Source organism: Pseudorca crassidens, chromosome 4 (genome assembly GCF_039906515.1).
Source record: "Pseudorca crassidens isolate mPseCra1 chromosome 4, mPseCra1.hap1, whole genome shotgun sequence".
Classification (NCBI taxonomy): Eukaryota; Metazoa; Chordata; class Mammalia; order Artiodactyla; family Delphinidae; genus Pseudorca; species Pseudorca crassidens.
The window spans coordinates 137,960,326-137,982,318 of NC_090299.1; the positions used below are offsets into that span (position 1 = coordinate 137,960,326).

The 21,993-nt window shown below is 41.7% G+C and overlaps 1 long non-coding RNA gene and 1 other non-coding gene across 3 annotated transcripts in view; one reads left to right on the plus strand and one right to left on the minus strand.

The window, feature by feature from the left end:
- The window catches only part of LOC137224019 (uncharacterized), a 36,232-nt gene extending 20,907 nt beyond the window's left edge, over window positions 1-15,325 (plus strand). For both annotated transcript variants that reach the window (XR_010943183.1, XR_010943184.1), the window contains 2 exons: window positions 2,780-2,941; window positions 13,735-15,325. This is a non-coding gene — a long non-coding RNA (uncharacterized lncRNA). The remainder of the gene's footprint in view (window positions 1-2,779; window positions 2,942-13,734) is intronic.
- Window positions 1,218-1,324, minus strand: LOC137224180 (U6 spliceosomal RNA). Its single transcript, XR_010943275.1, has one exon. It is a non-coding gene; the product is annotated as a U6 spliceosomal RNA (small nuclear RNA).
- Window positions 15,326-21,993: the final 6,668 nt, after the last annotated feature.

Consider the following 21,993-nt stretch of genomic DNA (forward strand, 5'->3'; position numbering starts at 1 on the left):
AGATATACCATGATAACATTAACTAAAGAAACTTGGAGTGTCTATGTTAATTTCAGACAAAGCTGACTTCTGAACAAGAAAAATTATCAGGAATAAAATGAGGCAGTTGGGCTTCCCTGGTGACGCAGTGGTTGAGAGTCCGCCTGCCGACGCAGGGGACGCGGGTTCATGCCCTGGTGCGGGAGGATCCCACATGCCGTGGAGCGGCTGGGCCCGTGAGCCATGGCCGCTGAGCCTGCGCGTCCGGAGCCTGTGCTCCGCAACGGGAGAGGCCACGGCAGTGAGAGGCTCGCGTACCGAAAGAAAAAAAAAAGAGGCAGTACATCATGATGAAGGGTGTAATTCTCCAAGAAGACATAACAACCCTAAACAAGAATGCACCTAAATATGTACCAAAATACTTGAGTTAAAAACTGAGAGAACTGAAAGGAGTTATAGACAAATCCACTATTCTAAATAGAGGCTTCAACATCCCTCTATTAATAGCTGATGTATCAAGCGGGCAGTAAATCAGTAAGGATATGGATAACCTGAGTAGCGCTATCAATCAACTGGATCTTGTTTATTTTGTTAACATCTTTATTGGAGTATAATTGCTTTACGATGGTGTGTTAGTTTCTGCCTTATAACAAAGTGAATCAGCTATACATATACATATATCCCCATATCTCCTTCCTCTTGCATCTCCCTCCCACCCTCCCTATCCCACCCCTCTAGGTGGTCACAAAGCACCGAGCTCATCTGCTGTGCTATGCGGCTGCTTCCCACTAGCTATTTTTTTTACATATCATAGTGTGTATATGTCAATGCCAATCTCTCACTTTGTCCCAGCATACCCTTCCCCCTCCCCGTGTCCTCAAGTCCATTCTCTAGTAGGTCTGCGTCTTTATTCCCATCCTGCCCCTAGGTTCTTCATGACCATTTTTTTTTTTGCGGTGCGTGGGCCTCTCACTGTTGTGGCCTCTCCCGTTGCGGAGCACAGGCTCCGGACGCGCAGGCTCAGCGGCCGTGGCTCACAGGCCCAGCCGCTCCGCAGCATGTGGGATCTTCCCGGACCGGGGCACGAACCCGTGTCCCCTGCATCGGCAGGCGGACTCTCAACCACTGCGCCACCAAGGAAGCCCCATTTTTTTTTTTTTTTTTAGATTCCATATATATGTGTTAGCATACGGTATTTGTTTTTCTCTTTCTGTCTTACTTTACTCTGTATGACAGACAAAAATATGGAACGCTTCACAAATTTGCGTGTCATCCTTGCGCAGGGGCCATGCTAATCTTCTCTGTATCGTTACAATTTTAGTATATGTGCTCCCGAAGTGAGCACAATCAACTGGATCTTATTGACACCTGCAGACCACTCTATCCAACAACAGCAGAACATACATTCTTCTTAAGCTCATGCAACATTCACCAAGATAGGCCACAAAACACACCTTAACAAACTTAGAAATCATACAAAGAATGTTCTCACCACAATGGAATTAAACTAGAAATCAGTAGCAGAAATATAGCTGGATCATCCTCCAAATTATTTGGAAATTAAACAACACACTTCTGAATAACCCATGAGTCAAAGAAGAAGTCTCAAAAAAATCTAGAAATATTTTGAATTCTACTTGAAAGACATCTCAAAAGAAAAGACAGAAAAACTTGACAACACAAACAATAAAATGTTTGATTGTCAGAAAACATCACAAAGAAAATGGAAAGAAACAACAATCTGGGAAAAATATTTACAGCAAATATGACAAATGCAACATACGTATTTTTTAAAAGAAACAAAAATTTTTCCTATTACATTATCAAATAGGTAAAAAGTGATACTATTCCAGTAGCTATACATTTGAGATTAGTGCACTTTACTGAATGCATGCTAAAATCTGTTTTTAAAAATTCTATGCAAAGTTGATAGTTTAGTAAGAAAGGCACTTTCCAACTTTGTTAGTGATAATTTGTTGCAACTGTCCTAGAAAACAATATGGCTAGTAATCAAGAGCATTAATAATGTTCAAATACTTTAACCTAGGGTTTCCACTTCTAAAATATGACAAAAGTTTACACACAAAGACATGCCTTATATGAATGAAAACCTGGAGCACAGAAATCCACAGTAAACTAGTGCTTTTACAAATATCGTGATAAATCTGCTTGGTGAGATTTCAAGAAGCTATCAAATATTAGTTTACCAAGTTTTTAAATGATAGAACATGTTTTGAGAGTAAACAATATACAAAGTTATAGCTATAGAATAAATATAATTTTATGTTAAAATGAATAGAAAAAGAAAATAAGGAATTATGGCAGAGTAATTATTGCTGCTGTATTGCATCTATATATTAAAGTTATGGGTCATTTTGGTTTTTTTTTTTTTTTTTTACTTCTTTATAATTTTTTGGTATATTCCATATTTTCTAAGTGAATCTTCAGTACTTTAATAATCAGTAATAAAACCAGTAAGTAAATAAACAAAAAGTTAACTCCCAGTTTCTGGAATCCTCTGTTTTCCTGTTATTCCTCCTGCTAGACTCTTAAGCATCTCCCAAGGTACAGGTCAAAGGTCACCTCCTCTGTGAAGTCTTCCTAGACCCTCCTCCTTTGTTTCTGTCAACTCTTTGCTTGCAGCTCTCTCCCTCATGCATCACAGTGACTCATTTATTTGTTGCTCCCACTAGACAGAGGATCAAGGGCCATGTTTTGTCGTCATCTTGTCTCCGTGGTAACCAGGACAGCATCTGGTACAAAATAGACATTTAATTCATCATTATTATGTTATTGACAGGTCACTTCACAATCCCCCTGATTCTCTTGGTTGCGATACATATCCTTTCCCAGCTGATATTCCTAAGAAACCAAAGAACTAGGAAGGCATGAGGGAAGAGACATTTCTCAGATCCATCGAGGATTGACTTCTGTTTTCCTGCTCATGGCCACGTGATCCAAGGTGAGTGTCATTTCTCTCCCTGGGAGAAGAAATTACATCATCTTCTGAAACAGAATGAGTAATTTGTAGTGGATTCCTGCCACAGCTGAACTCTGATCTTTTGTTTTCTATAGTGAATGTGTTAGACTGTTCTAAATAAAATCAGTCAAAAACTTTTAGGTGAAAACATCCTTATGTCTTAGATTTCTTCTCTAGCACCCTTAAGACCGGGTCCTGAGAGTAGCCTTTCTTGATTCACGTCTGTAAAGCAGATGGGCCTAGATTTTCTCACTCCATGAATAGCTAGTAAGAAACTTTCCCACATGTTTTATGCTAGTGAGATGGTTACAAAATGCATTTGCCAGGTGGCAAAATGAGTCCCAAACTTTGATGATACTCAAGGCTGCTTTTCCTGCTGAAAATGAAAACCAGGTAAAAAAAATGAGATAAAGGTGTACACATTACTGAATGACACGAGATGAAAGTAAATGATCTTGAATCCAAAAAGGTGAGCTCTTATTCTATGCATATGTCCAACCCAATGACAGTGGGTTCTTTTTTCCTTGTGTGAAGTTTAATATTCTGGGTCAACTTAGCTAGGTTACAGTATCCAGATACTTGGTCAAACGTTATTCTAGATGTTTCTGTGAAGGTATTTTTTTAGTGAGATTAACATTTGAATGTTTATGTGATACACACACACACACACACACACACACACACACACACACACACACACACACACAATGGAATACTACTCAGCCATAAAGAGAATGAAATTTTGCTATTTGCAGCAACATGGATAGACTTGGAGGGCATTATGCTAAGTGAAATAAGTCAGCCAGAGAAAGACAAATACTGTATGATATCACTTATATGTGGAATCAAAAAAATAAAACAAACTAGTGAACATAACAAAAAAGAAGCAGACTCACAGATTTAGAGAACAAACTAGTGGTTACCAGTGGGGAGAGGCAGTACAGGGGTAAGGGATTAAGAGATACAAACTATTAGGTATAAAATAAGCTACAAGGATATATTGTACAAAACAGGGAATATAGCAAACATTTTATAATGACTATAAATGAAATGTAACCTTTAAGAAATATGAATCACTATATTGTACACCTGTAACATATAATATTGTATATCAATGATACTTCAGTTAAAAAATTAAAGTATTAAAAAAACTTAAATCTTTAACTTAAGCAGATTACCCTCCATAGTGTAGCCACCTTATCAAATCATATAAAGGCCTTAATAGAAAAAGACTGACTTCCCCAAGCAAGAAGGAATTCTGCCTGCAGCCGGCTTTTGGACTCAAACTGCAATTCCTCCCTGAGTCTCCAGCCTGCCAGCCTACCCTGCAGATTTTGGACTTGCTAAGCCTCCAAATCATGTGAGCTTATTTCTTAAAATAAATCTCTCTCTCTATATATATGCACATCCTGTAGCTTCTGTTTCTCTGGATAACCCTGACTAATACACCCTGCTACAGCTGAATTGCTAGATCAAGTGATACCCCTGTGGCATTCTACTACCGGGAAATAAATTTAATAAAGTTGTGTAAAACCATTTCAAGCTGTGGAGGAAAGGAGAGTACAATCCTTAGTTATTAACAAGGACATCTACCTCTTCAGGAATATTAACTATCTTACTGTTAGCCTTCTTTTTAAAGATAAACCCACTTTAACAGTGTACTAGATCTGTGATTTTCCTTGGATCTTCAAGCATGATGATACGGGAAATGTTGAATATCCCCAGTCTTGCTTCAATTCATTGGTAATGGAGAGTAGCCAGATACGGCAACATCTACTTCTTGATCAGCCATCATCTCTACCGTGGTGACTTTAAGTGTTAGGGAATGATTCCGAATTCGTTTCATTGGTTGTTGTCACAAATAACCATAAACTGAAACAGAAATACTTTCTTCCAGAGAAATCCAAAACAAGCTTCAAGGTGTCAGCAGGTCCATGCTCCCTCCAGAGGCTGTAGGGAACAATTCATTCCTTGCCTCTTCCAGCTTCTGATGGCTGCCAGCATTCCTTGACGTGTGGCTGCATCCCTCCAAATCTCTGCCTTCCCAGCCACATTAGTTGTCATTTCTCTTTCATCACCTTTAATCTGGAATAGTTTTGAAGTCCTCCCTTGACTCTCATGACCTTGAGAATTTTGGAGATCGGAGGCCAATCATTTTTTATAATATCCCTCAGTTTGGGTTTGTCTAATGCCTCCTCATGAGTAGATTCTGGTTATGTTTCTTTGGCAGGGATATCACAGAAGTGGTCCTGTGTGGCTCACTGCAGCCTGTTAGGGCACACATTTTATAATACTTTGTTCCATTACTGGTGATACTAACCATGATCACTTGGTTAGGGTGGTGGTTGCCAGGCTTCTCCAATGTAAGTTTACTACGTCTTTCTTAATAATTGAGTATTTTGAGGGGTGGTACTTTGAGGTTATGTAAATGCCCTGTTCCTCATCAAACTTTCAATTTCCCCAGTTATCTATCTAGATATTTATATAATGAATTCCTATGTTGTTTCCTGGGTTTTAATTCATTACTCTCATTATTTATTTTGATGCTCTGACTCAGATATAGCCAGTAGCAGCCTCTTCAAACTGGATTCTGTTTCCTTTTGACATCATTTCTCTTTTTTTTTGAGCACTTCCTTAGTTATGGCAGAATAGGATATTCCAGGCTCATTTCTTACTTTCCCTGTCTCAGCTTTGGAATCAGCTCTTTTCCCAAGGATTCCTGATTCCTTTAGTGTAGAATAGTATTTAGAAGCCAAGACCTGGTGCTGGGTGTGGTCATTTCCATTGGGAAGTTGCTACTCCCAAGCCCCTTCAAGAACGAGGCAATTTATATATATACACATGTTTACAATTATATTTATCTATCTACATATATTGAAAACCATGTGTTCACATTAATATCTCCAATTCCAGTCCAACTAAACAGGGTCTATTCTGATCTTCTCCCTATCCATATTTGTAACTCCCTTCTCTGATAGTGAGAAACTTGACTCCCACTATCCATAATATAGTTACTGATTTGACCAAGCCTCCTGGTCTTGCTCAGGCTCTGACACCCTGCTTTTTTTTTTTTTTTTGCGGTACGCGGGCCTCTCACTGTTGTGGCCTCTCCCGTTGTGGAGCACAGGCTCCGGACGCGCAGGCTCAGTAGTTGTGGCTCGCGGGCCCAGCTGCTCCGTGGCATGTGGGAACTTCCGGACTGGGGCACAAACCCGTGTCCCCTGCATCGGCAGGTGGACTCTCAACCTGTGCCACCAGGGAAGCCCTGACACCCTGCTTTGTGTCATGACAGCTCCTCTTCACACCTTTGCCAAACGCCTACCTTCCTCTGCCCCTTATAATGGCTTTCGGACTGAATTGTTTAGAAAAGAAAGGGAAGGGAAATGAAAGAGTAAGAGAAAAATAATATTCAGCCAATTTTTGTTAAATGTGCACTATGGGCAAAGGATTATGCTAGGTGCTCTTTGGGATACAAATAATAATAATAATAAAATGCATCAGAGCTTATAGATTTAGCAGTCAGCTGGGCAAGATTATACTGCGATAGCAAACGGCTCCTACATCTCAGGGGCTTAATACCACAAAGGTCTATTTCTCACTCACATTTTGTGTCCTTCGTGTCTCTGATCTATCTCGTCTTTATTCCAGGACCAGGCTAAAGGAACAAACCGTTCCTGAGCTGTGCTAATCTGGGGATGGTCTTGCAGTGGAGGAAATAACAGGATGGTTGGGACCACATGATAAGTCCTAAAGCTTCTGCCTGGAAGTTGCTTCTGTCATTTCTGCTCACATTTCACTGACCAATGCAAGTTCTAAGACCAAACTTGACATTATTGGGGCAGAGAGGTACAATCTTTCTGCAGAGAGAGGAAGCGAATATTTGAAAAAAGTCATGCAATAAACCACGTAGATCTGTGGACCTATACAGTTAACTACCAGGCACAATATAATAGAGGAAAATGCACACTCCATTTAATCCCACTTTACACTAAGATGGATAGGAAATATATAGCAAACTGAAGGGTATGGCCCTTATGCTATCAAGACATTTTGTGGTCTTGAAGAAAAAAAGATTTCAGGTAAAAGTGAGAAATAGATAAAAATGGCAATAAGGACACTTGCCTGGGTAGGATAAGCAGAGGAAATAAGGAAAGCAGTAGGTTCTTGAAGACCTGGAGAAGGAACATAAAATAATATGTAACATTCCTGAGGAGGTCGATGTTCAAGTTAATAATTTAGGTTTGCACCCTCCTCTCACCAACAGCCCTAAGGGGTTTTGTAGAGCCTTATCAGATTCATTTCCCAGCAGTGGAATCCCAGAGGGGTGTTTCTTGGACTAACAATTTATTTGTAACAGGGGAAGAAAAAACCCACTATCGCTGGACTGGATATATAGATAGAATAAAAAACGATATTTCAGATTTTCCCCAATTTAATGATTGAAAAATGGTATCTCAGTGTAGTTTTAATTCAGATTTCACTTATTCTGAGTGAGGATGAGCATCTCTTATGTTTTTACGCCTCCATTTCCATCTCAGTGGGCTGTTTTTATTCATCCCCTACACCTATTTTTCTGTTGGGTTTTGAGTCTTTTTCTAATTGATTTCTAAGAAAGGTTGAGAAGGATTTTGTTGGTCTGGGCTGTGATGAGGAATTCTGCCAGAACTGTGCCAGGTGCTAGGGATGGATGGGACACAGCGAACGGAAAGACTCACCTGTTTCGAGTATTTGGGAAATAGCAACCAGCTCAAGGGTGGGACTTAGGGCTCACGGAGGCCCTGGAAGGAGCACAGTCCCATCCAGGGTAAAGAGAAGTTCTTAGTGTCAGGCTTTCTAGGAGCAGACGCTGAGATGGAGGTTCTTTTTCAAGCAATTAATTTCCAGAGTCCTCTCAGGAGAAGATGAGTGAGAGAACCAGGACAGGTCAAAGGAGGAAAACTAAGCTGGAATGTGGTCTCCGTGGGCGACTAGCTTCAGCTGGGCCCCATGGGAAGCTCCAGAGCATGAACTGCCCCCCAGAGCCGGCTGTCCCTCCCTTGAGAGAAGCAACTTGCTCTTTGTACTCCATTTCGGTAAGTCCTTGGTGGAAAAATGTAATATGGTACCATGAGATCCACAGTAATATATATATTTGGCAAAACCAAAACATTACACATTATTGGAAATCAGGTACCACCTGGTTGCCCTGAAATAGTAATTTATGAATGCATGTAAAAGCAAACTCAGACTTCATATCCACCCGGTAGGCGGTTCTGGCTGATAACGTTTTATGAGCGGCACAAGAAGTATATACTGTTAACTTTGTTTAAGATTTCACTTTGAAGGATACATTCTAACAAATATAGCTCTATATACATGAGCCCTGCTTCTGGCTCCATTGTGCACTTACAGAAAAATACACGTTAATTTCCACATCTAAGTTGAAACTATTACCACGGTTTGTACAAATCTTACTACCCGACCTTCATTACAAGATGTGGAGGTGAAATAAATTCAGAATTTAGTCTTTTTTTTTTTAAAGTGGGGAGGACACGGCTTCCAGGTCAAGACAGTTTGGGTTTGTTGGAGAGCAGGCCTCCGGAGCAGAGGGCAGCTGTGAGTCATTGGCAACCTCTAGTCACAGCAGCTGAGGGATGGGTGCGCCGGCCCCTAAAGGGCATCTGGGCGGGGCACCGGACAGCTTCCATTACATGTAGTAGGGTCTGGAGTTCCCCCCCACCGCCAAATCCTGCAGTATCTGCTGATGTACAAGGCCAACTGTGTACTTGAATGTCCCCTAAAAATGTTCCCAAATAGCAAGTGAAATGGCTTTCAACAAAAGCTAATGGATACAGCCCAGAAACATAATTGGGAAACTCATGAATCAGAGACTTGTAGTTCCATTGTCTAGGATAATCATTTGTTAACTCAAGCAAGATACTCTGCTGGGACCCAAGTGTTAGTTTATGAACGTTTTGATTATTGAGTCCCAGGTGCAAAATGCTGGAAGCTTGACTCTGCAAATGTATCACGTGGTTACAGGTGGTAATGGCTCCTATGATGATGGCAGAGTTTAGCCCAAGCAAATATTTATAATTGACAATGAATGTGTGAGCAGGTTGCTAATGAATGGATGTGCTGATTACTTTCCCCTGTCACAATCATTAGCTCTTGCTGGGTTTAACTGTCAATCTGACGCTATAGATTAGAAATGACAGAATGCTGGCAAAGTTCCACTGTGGGGAAGAATATTAAGAAAATTTGTATATTGTATAAGTTTTGATACTTTTATTTCCAAATATGAATTGTTTATGTGTGTTAGCAGGGGGTTATGGCTCAATTATAGATCTAAATGAAAAGCATTTAGATTTATAAGTATGTCTGGATTTCTGAAGTCTTTCATTTTAGAACAGGAAGCCAAGCTGAGAAAATGATGACATTTTCTTGGCTTCAGGTGGATATCTTGAACTAAACAGCGGACTTTGAGGTGAGATGTATTCATAAGACAAACGTTTTGTTCTTTCCTGTTACAAATGTTAGTATTCAGTTTCTGGTTATAACGTTTGATGTGCCTTTGTGTATACTTGCATATGTTTGTTGGGTTGTTGATAACGTTGTTCTCCGTATTCATGGCGTGGTGTTATCATCCATGACGGTGACCACTCTTTCCAGCAGAGTTTGTGCTGGTGGCTTTAGGTTGTGATGATTTTTGTGTCTGAACATAGCAGCTGCTGAGTCTGTCTTGCCTTCAGTGTCACGTGTTAGCTCTTAGTGACAGGACCCTGAATGCCCAGGCATGGGGTATGCCATCTGGGCAGGAGTATCCCTCGCAGCTATGACATGACACACAGACCCCGAGCTTAGCCTATGCCTTGTGGGTGCCTTGGTGGGCCTTTTGTCCTCCAGTGACCCTCCTGACCTGCTTATTCGGTGGGTTGTCTCTTTGTACATCAGTGAGTCACAAAGTGGCCAGTGAATGTCAGGGGCAGATGTGGTGACACAGTGTGCATAGGGCTGCTTGAAAAGAGTGACACTCTCCATGAATCCGCCCTGTCCCCATTTGGGCCGCCTTCATTTCGGCAGCAGGACTTGCCTTTAAGGCGTGTTAAAAGCTCGCTTATCAAGAGTGAGAAGAGGGCAGAGGGAACCAGCAGCTGTGTTCACTGATGGGGTAAAGTGGGCTTTTGATCAAGATTTTCCTAGAATAGCTATACAGGGATGTGTGTACCTTCCTGTTTTTAATGTCAGACATAGCAGTACAGCTTTGCTTTAAGATAAAGGGCACTGCCACCTCCTTCAGTCACCCTGTGTGTTCCTCCAGGGACTTAGAACAGCAGCAGCAGGTGACAATTCACATCGTGGCAGCTCAATGCTTATTTACCGAGAACTTACTATGTGCCAGGCACTGTGCTAAGAAAAATACATACTCTATCTTATCCAATCCTTCCAACCATTCATTGTTGTACTAAAGGTAATAGGGGTAAGTGCCTTTAGTATCCTTATTTTGCAGTCAAGAAAGCAGAAGCTTGTAGGAATTTAAATGTTTGCTGAGGTCACACGGCAAGAGAGGAGCTGGAATTCCACCTCAGCCTTCCTCACATCAAAACCCATGTTCTTTTTTTTTTTAATAGATATGAAGCTTTTTAAAAAAACTTTTTATTTTATTACTTATTTTTGGCTGCGTTGGGTCTTCGTTGCTGCGCGCAGGCTTTCTCTAGTTGCGGCGAGTGGCGGCTACTCTTTGTTGCGGTGTGCGGGCTTCAGTAGTTGTGGCACGTGGGCTCAGTAGTTGTGGCTCATGGGCTCTAGAGCGCAGGCTCAGTAGTTGTGGTGCACGGGCTTAGCTGCTTCTCGGCATGTGGGATCGCCCCAGACCAGGGATCGAACCCATGTCCCCTGCATTGGTAGGCGGATTCTTAACCACTGCACCACCAGGGAAGCCCCAAGACCCATAGTCTTAACCATTAGGATAACTGCCTCCAGGGCCAACGTCTGCATGGCTGGTAACAGCCTGCCTCTTTGTCCCGGAGGTGCAGGACCTGGTGATCTGCCCTGATAGAGGAGCACTTAAGAATATGGCTTTTGGGCTCCCCTGGTGGCGCAGTGGTTGAGAGTCCACCTGCTGACGCAGGGGACACGGGTTCGTGCCCCGGTCCGGGAAGATCCCACATGCCGCGGAGTGGCTGGGCCCATGAGCCATGGCCGCTGAGCCTGCACGTCTGGAGCCTGTGCTCCGCAACGGGAGAGGCCACAACAGTGAGAGGCCCGCGTACCGCAAAAAAAAAAAAAAAAAAAGAATATGGCTTTTTACAATTTTTAATTATAGGACTTGGACTGACATATTTATTCAGGTGAGTTTCTCTGATTACTTCAACCAAACAGAGGTGTTCTGGACCCGTTGCAATCATCTTTGGTTTGTAAATTCAGACTGATGCCAGATCCTGTCCCTTTCCCTTTCCCAGCTCCTGGAATCAGCTTCTCAGTCCTGCTACAGGGTGCTAGACAAGGCTCAGGTCAGGCCATGTCCTCAGACTTCTTGTCCCCGTGCCTTCCCACAGGAGCCAAAATCCTTCCGGAGTTATTCTCTCTGTCATGCCAACAAGCAGCTCCACTGTGGGACTTGCTGGTTATTCTCCACTGAGTGGAAATCAGGGCCATAGTTTTTCACTTTCTTTCTCCAGGTCACAGAGAGCACGTTGTTGCTTTTCTTATCTCCTTTGTCCTGCCCAGGCCCACTTCTCACCACTTCTACCATTACTACCCTATTCTAAGTTGTCTCTTGATTACAGCAATGGCCTTTAATTGGTCTTTCTGCTTCTACTCTTATTTCCCCTGTATGAGTCATCAATTGCTGTGTAACAAATTATCCCAAAACATAATGGCAAAACCAATGATCATACATTGTTACACCATTTCTGTGAATCGGAATTGCCACTGAGCTGGGTGCCTCTGGCTCAAAGTCTCTCGTGAAGTTGCAGCCCACCTGTGGGTCAGGGCTGCCATTACGGCAACATAAGACTGGGGCAGAAGGATCTAATTCCAAGATCACTCACATGTCTGTCACAGGCTTCAGCTCCTCATGGGCTTTGGACTGTGGGCCTCTGTTCCTTGTCACCTCGTGTGGACCCCTCCATAAGGTGGCTCATTAGTATGGCAGCTGGCTTCCTCCAGGATGAGTGATCTAAGAGATGGAGAGGGAGAGAGGAAGCAAGAGAGAATGCTCAAGATGGAAGCCACAGTCTTTTTGTAGCCTAGTCTCAGAAGTGTCATGCCATTACTTCTGTCATTCTATTCATTACACATGAGTCCATGATAGCAGACTGTCCTCAAGGGGAGGCATTATAGAAGGGCAGGAACACTGAAGGTGGGGGTCATTGGGGGCCATCTAAGAGTCTGCCTACATCCCCTGTGGTCTATTCTCCACCCAACAGCCAGTGATAGCATTTTTTAAACTGTTTATTTTGAGATAATGATAGATTCCAAAAATGTCTTTATTGTGTGTGTCATAACAGATCAATTTTAATTTTAGCAGCTGAAGCTATACAAAGGTACACTTATAAACTTCATGGGAGTGTTGTACACATTCAATAAAGTGACAACTGTGCAATATCACTTAGTATCTCAAAATCAGGAACATACTTTTGAATTGTTTAAACACAATCTACAGAATTAAAAACAAAATCAGAATCCACCCACAGTTATACTAATTGTCAATTAAAAGTTTTACCACTTACTACTTGATATAACAATCAATATCTAGTAGGGAATATCAGAAATGATTTCAGATTCTCATCCTGTTGTACTCTGTTGGGAAGATTTCTTGAATAGCTATGGGATTGGCCAAAGGCGGGTACAACCAGGACCAGAACAGCAAGTAAGGTTCTACCACAGTTTCTGTCATTTTCACTTTTTTTCTTTGTCAGTTAAAAGTGAACAGTGAGAATTAAATACTTATCTTTACACATACACAAGGTATGCTGTGAAAGGATATTTGCTTACAAACATATAAAAATGTTTATATGTGAACTAGTTTAAGAAAATAATGTATAAAAGTAAAAACATTAATCATCTCTGACCCTGGAAAGATCAATTCCATATTTTATGTTATAAGCAAAAACAGTTTTAGTTTTTTGAATCCCTTATCCAGAAATACTTGAAATGGAAGACAGACAGAAATTATTTATTTTTACTCTCAACATGGCTGTGAAAAGAGTTAAATTAAAAAACCAAGAACATTGAAATGCCTAAGTCCAGAATGAGTCCAAATATTTGGTCACATAGAATATTTTTTTACAACTTATTAAAATTTTATTCAAATGTACTTTTGTTTATATTAAAGAAAAATAACCTTGGTCTAGTGGATATTATAACTAAATGAAGGAGAGGGAGGTCCACTTCTAGAATTACACGTGGGTACATACAGTGGTTCTTTGTTACCCAGTGATAATTATTTCACCTGTGCTGTTCAGAAAAAGTAACCACCAAGGTGAACTCTGTTGTTTCAAAGGAAGATTTCTCTGGTCACATAGAATATCATCTTTAAGAGTAGGATTAACAGAAAAGGCTTTACACGCAGTTTTTAGTCTATAAATACAATAGGCATTTTGGTATTTTGGCCACCAAAGATGTCGTTTTAAAATGTAAATCAGATCATGGAGCTCACCTGCTCAAAACTTGTCAGTGGCTTCCCAGTGTCCAAAGTCCTTATGACCCACGAGGCCCTTCAAGGATCTCCGCAATTTTTCTGACCCCTTTTTCTTCTACTCTCCCCTTTGCTTCCTTCCTTTCTTGTACAGGCCTCCACTATTCCTGTGAAACCCACTTCCATCTCAGGGCCTTGGCCTTGCTGTTCCCTCTGTACTGGACCCTTCTCCTGGGGGAGCCACAGACTTCATGCAGTTCTCTTCGGAAGTGGCCACTCCTCAGACTCCATCCCTTGCCACCCTAATGAAAACATACCCCTTGTTGGTTTCCACTTCCTTATTCAGTTGTTTTTTTCTTTGTCGTGTCATACATCAATTACCTGACTTGTGTATTTTTCGTATCCTCCAGTAGAATATCAAACTCCTAGAGGGCAGGTCTTGGTTTTGTATTTGCCTGTGTCCTCAGTGCCTAGGACAATTCCTTGCCATAAATAGGGGACAAATATAATAGGTCCTACTGTATTGAATCATGTGGAAGCAATAAACAAAGTCTGTATCCACCAGAAGCCAAAGGAGAGATAAAATGATTTTCATGATGTCCTTATCCTGTGCCCACATGCCATCTTCTACCCTTGGAGTAACAGTTCAGTCACTCCAGCTCACCAAGATCAACAAGGAGATTTTATCATCAAGAAGTCAGAATTCAGGTGCTGTCCTCACAGTGCAATGAAAACCCACTAAGAGCCCAAATGGCAACTTTATGGGAACACTGCTTTCAGCCTCCTTCATTTTGGAATGAGAAACAGTGCCCCTTCTCTTGGGAGCTCCTTAGTGAGCTGTGACTCCCTTCATGGCTGAGAGAGAGGGGGCTGGAGGACACAGGCTGATTAGGATGTCAGCTGGGGCAAAGGGAATCAAAGGTCCTTCTTGTAAGCGTTTTTTGTAAGCACCATAACATCAGTTCAAGCCTCCTACACGGTGATGGGGGAAAAGCCCAAGGCTGAATGGTTTATTTTGTTGTCTTTACTTCAATAATAAAATATCAAGTATATTTTAGTGGAGAGTTTCTGATACACCTTTTAGTATGTCAGGCTTTTATCCTGGACTCTATCCTAACTTGTGAGAAGATGCTTGAGGCTAGTGCCAAGGGCTGGTGAAGGGAGAGACTATGTGATTTTTATCATTGTCTGGTGAGAAAAAAAAAAAATTGGTTCTCTTGTGTCAAAACAGAGCATTTGCTTTGTACACACTGCAGCTGAGAAATGGAAAGGAATGGAAAGAGGAGGTACCATCGCTATACAGGAATTTTCTTCCTTTAAAATATTAGAATCTCTTATATAACACATGGGCTATTTTTTTCTGAATAGCACCTGAATGTGAGAAGTGTCTCTGTGGAGTAAATAGAGTAATCTCTGTGCAATAAATTGTGTGTCAGCATCTTCGTTTTCTGGGTGGCATGATGGACTTTCAAAGGCCTTTTCTTTTTTTAAATTTCTCTTCTCAAAGCCATACACATTAGAAAACAGTTGCTCCATAGTATCTAGAAATCAATTAAAATAGAAAATACTAATTTGTCTAAGTTTCTATTTTCTCACCTTTAAAATGGGGTTCAGGCTTCCCTGGTGGCACTGTGGTTAAGAATCCGCCTGCTAATGCAGGTGACACAGGTTCAAGCCCTGGTCCAGGAAGATCCCATGTGCCGCAGAGCAACTAAAGCCCGTGCGCCACAACTACTGAGCCTGCGCTCTAGAGCCCGCGTGCCACAACTACTGAAGCCTGCAGGCCTAGAGCCCGTGCTCCACAACAAGAGAAGCCACCGCAATGAGAAGCCCGTGCACCGCAACTTAGAGTAGCCCCCGCTCGCCGCAACTAGAGAAAGCCCGTGAGCAGCAACAAAGACCGAACGCAGCCAAAAATTAAATAAATTTATTTATTTATTTTAAAAATGGGGTTGGATGCCTGAAACTAACATAATATTGTGAATCAACTATAGTTCAGTTTTTTTTAAATGAGGTTGATAGTCCCACTGTATAAGATTATCAGGAAGATTAAACAATATAACCACAGCTCTAAACTCAAGAGTTTTACAAATAGCAGTCCTTCCATAAATTGTTCTCATCATTGTTATATTATTGTTATAAGGAGAAGGAAGACAACTAAAGAGTTTAAGTCATAGGCTTAAACAACAATTTAAGGAAGAAGTAATTCCAACAACAGGAATGGCCAAAGAGAAAGCAAGCTGGTGGTGATTTTGTTTCAGTTTGTACAACTTTAAGGTTTAACCCAGTAAAGTATCATTGCCCTCTTCTATTATGCAGTAGTTAAATATGAAAGGCAATTAATTGGTGTGCTTTTTTAGCTTTTTACTTAAAAAAATAAGTTTTACTTAAAAAAATAGGTTTTGTATTAACATGGTTCAAAATTCAAATGACACAAAGGGTGTATAGCAATAATTCTCCTGTCCTCCCCAGTCTCACCCACCCCATGCCTGTCTGGAGGCCACCAGTGCTACTAATTTCTTAATAGTCTAGTTATATACCAAAACTTGTATATATTTCCCCCTTCACACAAATTGAAGCACATAGCACTTGCTGTTCTCATCTTCCTTTTTTCACTTAGCAAATTATATCCACAATAATTCTCTCTCTTTTCTTTTTTTTGCGGTACGCGGGCCTCTCACTGTTGTGGCCTCTCCCGTTGCGGAGCACAGGCTCTGGATGCGCAGGCTCAGCGGCCATGGCTCATGGGCCCAGCCGCTCTGCGGCATGTGGGCTCTTCCCGGACCGGGGCACGAACCCGTGTCCCCTGCATCGGCAGGCGGACTCTCAACCACTGCGCCACCAGGGAAGCCCCCTCATTTTTATGGTTGTAAATAATTCTTTGTACGGATGAACATAATTTATGTCTCCCACTAATGAACATCAGGTAGTTTCAATCTGTTGCTATTATAGACAATGTTGCCGTGAATAATCTTGTGAATATCTCATTTCTTGCAAATGCAAGTATACCTGAGGAAGAAGTCACAGAAGAGGAATTTGATAGGAATTTTACCCAAGTGCCCTTCAGAGCAGTTATGTCAGTCTTTACTCTCACCAGCAATGTAAGGGCAAGCTGTTTCCCCCATACTCACCACTACAGTGTGATACCAGGTGTTCTTTAGCTTTGCCATGGTGGTGGGTGAAGCTGTAATTTGCATTCCTCTTATTACGAGTATAATCGAACATCTAAAAAAATATATGTTTAAGGCCCTTTTCTGCAAACTGTTGGTCCTCTCCTTTGCCCATTTCTCTATTGGGCTGTTGGTAAATTGGGATATTAAAGATTAGAATGGAGACTTCCCTGGCAGTCCAGTGGTTAAGACTTCGCCTTCCAATGCAGGGGGTGTGGGTTTGATCTCTGGTTGGGGAGCTAAGATCCCACATGCCTCGTGGCCGAAAAACCAAAACATAAAAAAGAAGCCGTATTGTTACAAATTCAGTAAAGACTTTTGAATGGTCCACATCAAAAAAATCTTAAAAAAAAAGGTTAGCGTGAACTGGACAATAGAAAGAAATAGGTCTTAACGTTGGTGGACCGTATTCAAATTCTGGTTCAGTCTTTTATTAGTTATGTAAATACTTTCGTACTTCAGTGTCCTCGTCTCTAAACTGATGACAACAATGCCTTCTTCACAGGGCTCTAGGGAGGATTAAAAGAGATAACTTATGAAACAGTACAATATCTAGCCCTTAGCAGGGGCTCAATAAATTAAAATGTTTTCTTTTTCCTCCCATGACTTTATGAAGATGACTATAAACATTTTTCATATTCCGAAGGAGTCACATATAATTCCTCCAAAAAAAAAAAGGAAAGAAAGGAAGGAAGGAAGGAAGAAAGAAAACAAGGCATGGAGAGGAAGGAAAAGAGAGCGGGACAGAGGAGCCATGTTTCTTGGCTTGGGCATCTTCAATCCTTTTTTATCTTGTTGCCCAGCATGCTTCTAAAGCACTTCTTCCTCTGAAGATGATCAGGGAATACAGGCTCATTTTAATATTAGCACAAACAAAACATAATTAGGGAAATAAATCTACCCAGATGAACATTCTGTGTTACAGAGTCAATATGTACTGTGGCTTTAAAAAGCCACTTGTGGCCTGGCATTATTTGGGGGTTTCTTGGGGCCTCACACAGGACCTTACAGTCAGCTCTCTAAAATGTTTGCTGCACTAACTTGGTGCATTATTTCTTTTGGAGAGCAAAATAGCAAGAATGTCAACTTCTCGACTCTTTCTGGGCAGATGTGTGTGATTCTCCTCTGTCTCACTAGTGCCTAGCTCAGTGCCAAGCACGTAGGAGAAGGTAAATCAAACTGGATCGTGAACTGAGACTGTGCTTTTGAAATTTAATATCAATCGAGGTTAAAACCCCAAACGAAGAATTACAAACATCTGTGACGTTCAGAAAGGACAGTGATGCACTGTTCTGCTCTGTGTCCATTTAATATGCCAGTTTTGTCTGGAGAGCTATGAGTTGCACTATTTTTTAGATCACCACATTCTATTTTTATTTTATTTCAGATTTCCTCTCTGACTCACCAAATGCGATCTGCTATATATTCATTTGAAATAAAATTAATTGTAAATCTGTTTTGTGAATTCTTTAATATCTCATGGGGTAAATAAAGAGGCCGAAAGGTGTGGTGAAACCTGATGGAAACTCACACTCTGGAGACTCCAGGATGTGACTATTTTAACGGCTTCCTAGATGTGGGAATGCTGAGGATGACTTTCGTATATTTTCTCTCTTCCTACGCGTTTAGAAATCAATTGCCCTGTTCTCTATAGGCCTAGTTTGCAGTTTCATGTGAGTAAATACAGCATGTGCTTCAGCCATGCAAGTTCTCCAAGCTGTGAATGAGAGATTCTCAGAAGCCCCGCCTTCACTTGCTGAAACTGGAGGGTAGGACCTCTGTGGTTCACTTTGGGAAGAGAGCACGCGTTGCTGCAAGAGGCTCATCTGGGTTTGTGGCAACTTGCCTCCTGGCCTGTGGAGAGCGGCTTCTCTCTGTGGGTGCTGAAAAGCCACGTACAGACCCCTGCTCTTTGCTCGTGCCCGAACCCCATCCTGCAGGGCAGGGGACAGGGAAGGGGAGATCTGGAGTCTCCTCATAGCGCCTGGTGCACTCAGCTCTCTGAGGTCTTTCTGCAGGAAGGAACCCACGATCTCTTCCTGTGTTTTAACACACTTTAGCCTTAGGAATATTTGTCAGACTTGGCAGGAAGGCCACATGCGTATAAAACATTCCTGCCAGAGCTCTGAGCCTGCGGGTGGAGCCCAAAGTGCCAAGTGAGATCTCGTTCAGTCCTCGTGGTCCAGAGATTTGCCGTTCACGCGACGGGCCCTTTCTCCCTCCTTATTCCCTTCCTTAAAGATAATCCTTGCTGTCTTCTTCAGGGAACGTGTGATAGAGCGAGCGGAGGCAACAACATCCTGATTAACTCTGGCCCTTGCTAGTTGATCTGGTAAAGAAGGGTGAATCGCAAGGTTAGAATCTAGCTTGTGGTTCAGCATCGAGATCCCCCTGTTTCTGAGGCCTGTAGCCAGGGCGAGTTGACAGCTAGCAGCATCAGTCTGGTTAGGCTTCTGGGCTTGAACATACCCTTCAGGATAGGAGCTTAACAGAAACTCTCACAGGGAGGAGCTTGCCAGGAGTGGGAGAGTGACTAAGCCGTGACTCAGGAAGCGAGATGCTAAATGCCGAAGACCTGGTCTGTCAGTCTCAGAGAAGATTGATGGAGTAGGAGAAACTTCAGGGATTGAGGTAAGGAATGAGGTAATTCAGGTCGAACCTCTTCAGTCACCATGTGCTCCCTTATTTCCCTCTTGCTAGTTGTAGTTTCAAAATCAGCAACAATTCCCCCTCCCGATAATTAGGGATTATAAGTGCACCGTGTGCACATTTGAGAGGTGTACATGTGATACTCAAGTGTTATACAGCTGACATTATTGTATGTATTTGTGTAACTTGTTTGTTGAATGAGATGAAGTCAGTAGGATACAGTCAAGAGGCAGCTCTTTTTCCTCCTACCTCTGCCAATAAACACAATTGGTCAGACCTCTGTTCAGAGCGTCTTGAATGCATCTAGGGTAGCGATGAAGTTCTTTGGTCTCTTGTTACCTTATTGGGTTCTCCTATCATTTATAATAGGTTTTCAATAGTTTCTCTTGTGTTTTCCAAATACTCATCATATCAAATGAAAATAGTGGAGGTTTAAGTTTTTCGTCTCTAACTTTTATGCTTTTAATTTCATTTTCTTTCCTATGTGTGTTTATTACAGTACAGTGTTAAATAATAATACTGATAATGGATATCCTTGTCCTGTGGTTTTTAAAAGCATAACTAGAGGCTGCAGTAAAACAAATACTCTTGTATAATGCAGCTGTAAACCTACATTGTTCATATCTAGTAATTTCACTTCCAAGGATTTAGTCTAGAGTCACACTTAGAGATTCAGACAATTTACTATTTATCAGGTTTTTCATAGTAGCATTGTTCTGTAATGATGAAAAATTAGAAGAAATCTAAATGTTCAACACTGAATTATGGTATATCCGCATGATAAGATAAGACTGAATTATCTATCTACTAGTAGTAACAAATTACCCCAAAACTTAGTGGCTTAAAACAATAAATATTTATTATCTCACACAATTTCTGTGGAGAAGGAACCCAGGAACATCTTAGCTGGATGGTTCTGCCCCAAGACATATCATGAGGTTTCAGTCAAGTTGTTGGCCAGGGCTGTGGTCATCTGAAAGCTTGACTGGGGCTGGAGGTTCTGCTTCACAGGTGGCTCACACACATGCTTGCTGAGGCAGTGCTGGTTGTTGCCTGGAGGTCTCAGTCCCTCCCCACGTGGACCTCTGCATAGGACTGGAGTTGTTCTCTCGTGACATGGCAGCTGGCTTCTCCTCCAGCGAGTGATCCAAGAGAGAGCAAAGTAGAAACTGCAATGTCTCTTTTTGGACGTCACACTCTGTTATTTTCTAATATACTGTTGCATTTCACAGATCGGTTCTATTCAGTGGGTTAGGGACCTCAATAGGGACATGAAAACCAGGAGGCAAGAATTACTGGGGATCATTGGAGAGGGTGGTTACCACAGTCAGAGTCTGTGCTCTGGCCTCCAATGATTCGTATCCTTTACTCTTGCAAAATGCAATCACCCTTTCACAAGTTCCTCAAAAGTTTCATTCTGTTTCAGCATCAGTTCCAAGTCCAGAGCCTCACCAGCTAAATCAGGTCCAGGGGCGGATGAAGCTCTTCGGGTACAGTTTCTTCAGTATGTGGTTCCAGGTACAGTTCAAATGGACTTCCTGTCGCCCTGAAGACCCATGAATTACAGAGACAAGTTATCCGCCCCCCTCCCACACCTGATATATACTGGTGGGACAGCCTTACAGTACTGCTGTAGATATTCCCATTCAAAACGGGGAGAACAGGAGGCACGCAGAGGGTACTGCTTCACAGAAATTCTAACATTCACCCAGGCAAATATTGAAAGTTCCTTAATTAGGACTCAGGTCTACTCTTTCCTGGGAATGATTCTCCATGGCTCCTGGTTCTGCCCTCTGAGCCCTTGGTTCCACCCTCTGATTCTTCCTTCCTGTTCCATTAAAGGTAACCTGTGATTTGCAGCTAAGAGATAGTCTCAGCCTGCTTCCTGCCTCTCAAAGTTTGGGAGTCTGAAGGTCTCTTTTCACTTTGTATGGTTTCTGTCCATTCAGTCCAACCTGATAATGTTTCTGCCAATATTAATTAAAAAAAAAAAAAACAACTTTGTAGGTCATCTGCAATAGGGTAGCAGGTAGCATTTATTCCATTAGACAGAAACCACACCATAAACCTCTTCAAGACAAGCCCTTTTCTACCTTGGGCTTTTGTTGAAACTGCTGAGGAGCATTGCCTGTAAGCTTCTCAGAAGCCTTAGAATTCTCTGAAGCACTCCCTTAGACTTTCCTTAATCATTAAATGGGATTTTACAGTCACAACCTCAACTTCATCTTTAGACCATGTTTTCTTGGGAGAGCCCCGGATTTATCTTTGCCTGGAAGCTATTTTACAATTTTAGCATCTTCTGTCATCTGGAAAATTTCAGAAGCAGAGAGTCTTGACTCCTTTTTATTCAATTCAATAGTTCTTCCTTCAGCTTATCTCTCCTCTCACATTTTGCTAAAAGAAGAAACCAAGCAGCACTTTCAACACTCTGCCTGGAAATCTCCTTAGCTAGATCACTTAGTTCATTAAACATATTTTCTTTTTTCTCCCCATATTTTTGCATGTGACAGTGTTGTTTAATTTTCTATCGTATCTAACAAGGATCCATTTTTTAAATTTTTTTTCTTGGCTGTGTCGCACAGCACGCGTGATCT